The sequence below is a fragment of the Tursiops truncatus genome, chromosome 5 (assembly GCF_011762595.2).
Source record: "Tursiops truncatus isolate mTurTru1 chromosome 5, mTurTru1.mat.Y, whole genome shotgun sequence".
Classification (NCBI taxonomy): domain Eukaryota; kingdom Metazoa; phylum Chordata; class Mammalia; order Artiodactyla; family Delphinidae; genus Tursiops; species Tursiops truncatus.
In genome coordinates, this window is record NC_047038.1 from 102,839,289 (window position 1) to 102,847,428 (window position 8,140).

The 8,140-nt window shown below is 44.4% G+C and overlaps 1 pseudogene; it reads right to left on the minus strand.

Annotated features, from left to right (window-relative positions):
- Positions 1-2,092: 2,092 nt before the first annotated feature.
- Positions 2,093-2,960, minus strand: LOC109548585 (tetratricopeptide repeat protein 19, mitochondrial pseudogene; annotated as a pseudogene).
- Between the last annotated feature and the right edge of the window lie 5,180 nt (positions 2,961-8,140).

The window sequence follows — 8,140 nt, forward strand, 5'->3', positions numbered from 1 at the left end:
TAGAAATTGATGTAGACAACACTTCAATAATGGGATGAAGGGATCAAGACCCTTAGTGTTAAGGCTGCTCTCCATGCAGAGAGAGGCTTCTGCTTGTGGACAAAGTTCCCAGTCGGTTTACAATTCTAGGAGGAAAGCTGGCAAAGGGGGCACCTCCGATGCACATATTAAATGAATTAATGTGTGTAATGCATTTTGAAAACTGCCTGGCATGTAGCAAGTGCTCAAGAATGTAATTATTGCTATTATTATTCAACGATGTGTTATTATTACTCAAAAATGTGTTATTATTTTTATTACTACTGCTGTTATTGCAAGGTAGGTTATGAGATTTGGTACTGAAAAACTGGGACCATGGAAGAAACCCGGGTAAAAGACCCACAGGTGGGACCAGTGCTTGGAAATGAGGTGAAAACCTAGTTATCAGAACTGCAATGGTGTAATATCGAGATGGAGATAAGACTCTTGGAGCTGTTTAAATATCCCTCTGTTAGATCAGGATCAGTCCAGGCAGCTGAAGTTGACTTGAGTCTGATGGTGGTACCAGTGGGCAGAAAAGGGAAAAAGATGGGGGCCTCATGCAAAAGGGTCTTCTTCCTTTTGTTTTATTTTATTGTAGAGTGTCTAGTTTATTATGAAAGGGTTCTCCCAGTATGTACACAGGAACCCAACTATAAGTTTATCCTGCCCACCCCACCCCCACCGGCATACCAGCAGCAACAGGGTTCCTTCGTGGTACCTAGAAGAACCGCAGAACTGCTGGGGTGAAAACATCATCGATGTTTTAAAGTACCTGTGAAGCAGATGCAATGTTTAAAGTGTTTTTAAAGTACCCTGTGTTGTGTACTTTACACACTCTGAGGCAGTGTGATAAGGCTCTCAACACAGCGGCCTATCCAGGTAAGGTCATCCACCAGATGCCTTCTTCCAGGACTAAGAGAGACTCTCACTACACACGAGGATACTGAGACCCAAACTCCAAAAGCCAGAGCTAGGGTCCAGGGCACTGGTTCTTCTACAGCACCAGCGAGACACATCAGAATGACTGGGAAGCTTTCAACACTACACCTACAGGGCCCCACTCGGAGTCAGAGGGTTTGGAGACACCGTGACCAGGTGCAGAGGAGTGAATGCTCAGAGAGCAGGGATACAGGGCGTCATCATTCCTTGCCCTCCTTTTTTCACAGTTGTATATAACCAGATACATACAAAAACATACAGTTCACTTTTATTTATAATCAAATGGGCACTATGCTTTCAAGTGCCTAATTCCCACTTTAAAACTTCATGCTGTGGCACAGGGATATTGGCTCGGTGCTTTGTGACCGCCTGGAGGGGTGGGATAGGGAGGGTGGGAGGGAGGGAGACGCAAGAGGGAAGAGATATGGGAACATATGTATATGTATAACTGGTTCACTTTGTTATAAAGCAGAAACTAACACACCATTGTAAAGCAATTATACCCCAATAAAGATGTTAAAAAAGTAAATAAAATCAACTATATTTCAATAAAAAATAAAAATAAAATAAAATTCTAAAAAAAAAAAAAACTTCATGCTGGATGCTGGTGGCAAGCCAAGATACTACTTTTTTATGCATTAAATCCCACACTGGGCTTCAGGAGGTAGACTATAAGAGAAAATAATTCACCGTCATCCCCCTTTGCCATGAGACCGGTAGCTCTGTTCTGCCAGGTATTGATAAGAGAAGACAGCAAATTGGTGGACAAAACTCTTGTGGGAGAGACGCCTGGCTGGCTGAAATGCCAGACCCCACCCCAGAGGGAAACTGGCCCCTCTTAATCTAGAGTTATTCTCGGACCAGCATGGACAGCACCTAACCAACCATCTGCTACAATGAAAAGCATTAACTGACACCCATCCCTAGAAGCAAAATCAGGTGGGGGTGAAAGTTTTCTTTGCAAAACAAACATGGCCGTGTATACAGCTTATCCTCCAGCAAGGCTAAGTTGAGGGGACTTGAGTATCAAGGATAAGGAATTTAAGCCATTGATCAGGGTGCCACTGGGACTAGAAAAAGAGGTGTTACTATAAATTCCCTACAACAAAAAGAGGTCTAGAGCTTGATAAGGTTACGACAAAGGTCTCCTTTTTCTTGACATCTCAGCCAGTTCTTCCCTGATGTGCTGCAGAGAAACCTCATCTCTTTTCAGCTTTGCTCGCTTCAGTGCTTCCTGGTAGATCTCTTCTGCTTGTGCATATCGTTCTCTGTGCATCAGGATCGCAGTTAGATTCCTGAGCAGCACGTGGAGCTCAGGGTGCCCCACCTGTCTCGCCAGGTCTGATGCCCTCTGCGCGTGAACACAGGCCTCATCGGAGCGGCCCTGTGCATCCAGGGTGGTGGCCAGGTCACTCAGCAGCACGATGGTCTGTGGGTGTCTTTCTCCTAGTATTTCTTCAGAAATCTGCAAAGCTTTTTCATTCATCCTTTGTGCCTGTGATGGCTGCTTGGAGAACAGAAGGTAGCGGGCATGGGTGTCTAGGCACGTGCCCAAGAGGAGGTGGGTGTTGGCTTTCTCTTCCACTGACAAAGTGTCTTCTGATAATTCCTTTTCTCTTTCAATTTTTTCCTCTAGAGTTGAAATGCAGAATTCATAACCAACAAGAGCCAATTCCTGTCTATTCTGAGCAGCATAAATAGTGGCCAGCTTTAGAGAGATTTCTATTATTGCATTGTCTTCCTGTTCCATGGCCCTTCCAAGCAGGTAACTCATTGTTGGTTTAAAAAGTTTTCCCACCCAATCGTAAGTGTAAGTGATGGCCTTCTTGTTATCACTCTTATAGGCAAGATGAAGAGCATCACACAAAATTAGCTCTGCCTCTCCTGGCTCATCTTTCATGATGCACAACTGCCAGCAGTGGCAGCAGGCCCGGACCCCGGCCACACGGCGCCCCTCGGCACGGCAGCATGTACACCGTGGGCGCCGGGCCTCCTGCTGACCCCGGCCCTCCTGCTGGCCCCGGCCCTGCCACCCCGCCGCAGCCGGTAACAAAAGGGTCTTCTTTAGTAATATTTTTAGTGTCAACTATAGCAGTATTTGAATAACTTAAAATGATCTAAAATAATTATTCGTATTTTTTCTACTCATTTCTGTGTTTAATCAGCAACGATTTAATATTAAGGCCAGAATGATACAATGAAAAAGAGCAATAAAACCATAACGAATTTATACTTCAAGATTTGTGAGGTTAGTGTCCAACCTCCACTGTGAAAACTTGGTGTTTCTGAAATGTCATCAGCTAAACATCCATGTGGCGAGTACAGTGGTGGAAGTTGGTGGGACACGGGGTTACTGGGCATGGGTGTCTGTCCTCAGGTATCTCTTGGAAGGATGATGATGTGAGAGAGGAAGGTGCATGGTGTCAGGTGAGCAGCCCCGCCTTGAACAAAGGTGTCCCAACATCGACCCACAAATACAATCAGAGCCTGATCAACAGCAAGCAATCCATCTGACACATTTAGAAAACTTACGGGGAAGAAAACACTGATGAAATAATAGACACAGGGCTTCCCTGGTGGCGCAGTGGTTGAGAGTCTGCCTGCTGATGCAGGGGACACGGGCTCGTGCTCCGGTCCGGGAAGATCCCACATGCCGCGGAGCGGCGAGGCCCGTGAGCCATGGCCACTGAGCCTGCACGTCCGGAGCCTGTGCTCCACAGTGGGAGAGACCACAACAGTGAGAGACCCGCGTACCGCAAAAAAAAAAAAAAAAAAAAAAAGACACAAATAAACCTGCCCTTTTTACTATATAAACACTTAAAATGTACCTACTGCAATTGCTATAAAACTGGAAGAAATACAGTCTGTTTCTCATATATCTTTCCTATATGATTTTTCAGAATTAAACTGTAACTGGCTCTGTGTCTTAAAATTGATCTGGCTGAAAACCTATTCATGGACTTAAAAAAACTGACTAGTGAATAATGAATTTCTAAGAAATCACTAATTGATTACAATAAAACAAAGCATAACACATATACAAAATATGTAAACAATGATACAATGACTTTTTGAATAGCTTAATCAGTGGATGAGTTAGTCAAATTTCATGAGTTTGAACATCCTAATAATGCATTCTCCTTGTCTTGATTAGATGACTTATGATTTTCCAGTGAACGAACATTCTGGCTAAAACTGCTGTTTCTTCTCACATTTTACACTAATATTTATTCTAGAAATTCCTGAAAAATCAGCCCTGACACCACCACGCCCACTTCCATCCCTCCCCTTGCAATGAAACAGTCTACAAGCAGCTGGCCACAGTCATTTGCCCACTGCTACCCTCCAGAAACTTCCCTGCAGATTTTCCTTTGTGTTTATTTTAAACCTTAAATTTGAAGAGCAAGATGGTGAGGAAAACATATTGAGCCTGACCAGGGCTCTGTGCAGTTGTTGGAGTCCTGGCTCGTCTGGTCACGTGAAACATGGCTGTGGGATTTGGAGTCTGGTCAGAGAAGATTAAAGCGGCGGTGGCGCAGCATTCTTCACTTTAAACCTCAATATACTTCCCTGTGCACTAAATACACAGAGGTATTTCAAAGCCGTGTGTGTGTGTGATTAACGTAAGAAAGCGCCAGCTATGTGTGTCCACCTCAAGGTCCGGCCACATGTGCTCTTTCAGTCTGCAGGAGGCACCGACAGACAGGCAGAGCTGACAGGCAGATGTGGAAAAGGGATTAGGTGCTGGAGTTTTGGTCGAGTCCTTCGCCAAGTGAATGGTCCTGCAGGCTCCTGCCCGCACAAACTTGGTCATGGTATCTCTTCTTCCTTTTATTCCCCCACACAGAAATGAGAATGCGACCCCCTGGCAATCACAGCACGAGACAACATAAACTCTAGCTTCGTATCTGGGGCAGCTGTGAGCCTCCATAGACTGTATGTGGCCTACGTGGACAGATTCTTTGGGATTATACGTAAACAAAGAAATGGAAAAGCAGAAAGTTATTTTTTCCCCACTTAGGAGTCACTTTCAAACCTGATATCATTATTTTTGAGTTTTTGCAACATAAAACATGCACCCATTTCTTTCGCATTTCTTCTTTTCTGTTTTCCTGATCACGTGTGTCTCAGGCACATTTTATCTGTCATGAGTCTCCATGACTTCCCTTCGCCCGTGTCTTTCTGTCTCTTCTGCCGTCTCTATCCTTACCCCCCGGCACTCTCCCCCTTTGCCCCTCTGGTCCTCTCTGGGTCACGACTGCATTTAGCCAAGATAGGGCTGAGGTCAAGCAGCCTAGGTGTCTCCTTCTTCCTCCTTCCCACAGGCCCTCCCTCTGGGAGGGGCCATCCTCAGTCTCAGCCTTTATCTGGCAGCTCGCCCTCTAGAGGACCCCATGGATCTTCTCACAACCTCTAACCCCAGTAACCCCAGCCCTGACCCTGGGAGCCCAGATCCTAATTCTGGAATGTGTCTGGCTTATCTGCAATCAGGTCCCTGAGTGAAACAGAAATTTAGTAGAGAATTAAGTTGCTTCCTTCGCTATTGACAAATTAGAGACTGCAACCTGACTAACTTAACACTGGGAAAAATGAGCTCGAAAGAGAAAGCCCTGGGCTCTGCTCAGGAGACCTCACTGAATGATAGGTGGGGTGGGCTTGACACCTTCCGGAAGCTCAGTCTCCTCATATTAACTAGAAGACAGTATAGTTGTTATTAAGATATTTATTAAAGTTCTTTTCCTGATAATTCCATAAGCCTACAAATAGGAAATTCTCTATAGAATGTAAGGGAAGGTAAAAATGGAAGGCACACTAAAATCTTCAGGTTGTGGTATTATGTTTTGGTTAAAATGTACCACGGCTCAGACATAGCTTTGTAAGGGCCAATAAAATCTGGTCATAAAAAAGTTATGGCTCCTAAGTGTCAGTAACGTGACTTCCTGAGCAAGACAAGCACTCAAGTCCTTAGACACACTCCCTCCACCACACACCCCTCACAGAGGGGATCTCAGGAATGTAAAGAAGCCCAGAGTCTGGTGTAGCAGCTTTAGGGGGAGAGGAATCGGTGAAAACTGGTGCCATAATGAAGGCAAAGGGCAAGGCGGGGAGGTGGCAGACTGCGTACTGCAGCTGGTGTCAAACTGGGAGATGGTGCTCTGGGTACAGCTCCGTGCTCCTGACACAGGAAGTATCTCTCTCTCCATCTCCATCACTGTGTCAGCTATGCCCAGGAGCTGTTAGCACAGAGCCCTGAGAGGATCCTGTCCTGGAACCAGAGATGTGAGAGAAGAGGACAGGTAGGCAGATGGTGGTGCCATTTCTATCTTTGTCTACTCTCTATTATTAAATAGACCTGTTTCTTTTTCATTATTTAGGATCTTGCATTAAGAATGCCCAATTCTTAGACAGAGCTGAAATGAGCTGTCTTTAAACTTCTCACCGTAGCTTAGAGTGCATTTTAAAATAGTTTTCCTGTTACTTATCAGAATAGTGTTGAAGAACAAATAAGATTATGAGATTAATGAGATTATAGCTACTGTGCTATTATATTGATACATGTGAGACCCTGATGACGTATATTTCCATATATGCATGTGTGCCAAGTAAGAGCTAAACAGTTAAGATGCTGTGGGTGGAAATTGTGCATAACTGTTTGGGAAAGTATTTCTGAATTTTAAAAGGGATATTATTGATTTTTTTCTTGCAGTAAGTTGTTTTGCTAAAAGACAAAAGCAAGTACGTAACAGCAGCCAAGTGATAAAAAAGACACTCTGGCTCCAGCTGCTTTTGGTAATCTGCAGCCACAAATATTCTTCATGGTATAAATGCTCTTAGTAGAGTTCAGACAGATCATGCAAATTTTTAGTTTTAAAATATTGCCATTTATGTGAACTTGTGATGTTTTTTGAATGTCAGACTTTGTCATGGTCTTGCAACTCTTTTTTTCCCTTTCCTTTAAAGACCATCATTTTGGAGACAAGAAGGAGGCTAGAGGATGAGGGTCAGCCAGTGACTAATGTTGCAGGATGCGATATAACCCTAAACAACAGTAGCCCCCACTGCTATTCTGCGGCATTCGGTGCCTCATGTTTGCTGGAAGTCAAATGTCAGAGGAGGTTCCTCACACTCATTCTTTTCGTTTTTCTCAATACAATTCCATACTGCTGACGGTCGGTGAAAAGTTCTTGGCACAGGGCCTGGGTAAGTGCTCAACAAATGCTACGTGTTAAGTCTGCTTCTGGTTTATTCTGCACCCTTTGAACGGTGAATTACAGGATGTGAGAGAGAGAGAGAGCATCACAGTCTGTCAGGAAAACAAGCCCCGCTGGGTGCCCAAGATCTAGAATAAATTAAGATGGGAGAGAACGAACTCAGGTTGCATGAGGGAATGAGGGCAAAGGACAAACATCCCTGTCCTCTTGCCCCATCCTGTTGGGTTTCTTTGGAATCCCCTTTGAGATAACCCCAGGCATTCCTGCCCTCTGAGCTCAAAGACCATCAGGGCCTGGATGGCAGGGTGGGTGGATGATGCAAATCACATGTGAAATAAGGGGCAGCAAAGTGGTGGACTTGGTACCAGGATGAGGCCTGGGATGTTTCACAGGTGTTTTAAAAGCTGTTGGAGAGAGTCTTTGGTAAGAGAAGTGACTGCTCTTCATCAGGTTTTTGCTGCAGATGAATTAGGTAGAAACTCTGCAGCCCAGTGGGGACACTCACTGCAATCACCTCCTCAGGTGTCCACCCCTGTGAAGGCCCAGAGCACGGTGAGTCCGGGCAAGGGCACTGGCTCTGGGGAAGGACAGCTCTGGGTTCCAGTCCAGGCTCAGCCACTTAGAAACTGTGTGATGTTTGGCAAGTTATTTAATCTCTCAGGGACTTAGTTTCATAATCCAAAACCAAATAAAAATACCTCCTTTGCCTGGTTTTTATGAGGATTACTTGAGATAAAGTATACAAAACCTCTGCTTAGAGAGACTGAGCCATATCTTTTTCCATGATTTAGGGAAAGCAGCCTTCCACCTTTTTAAAAGACCTATGATAAGTTAAAACAAACTTAAATAAGGTTACCAAACCATGTAACCAGCTTAATTTGCATAGAAACAATAGAAATATTTCTTAGACACACTACTGAGCAGTGAAAAATCCAAGATTGTTCTGGCCAAATTAAGAAAAAAACAAA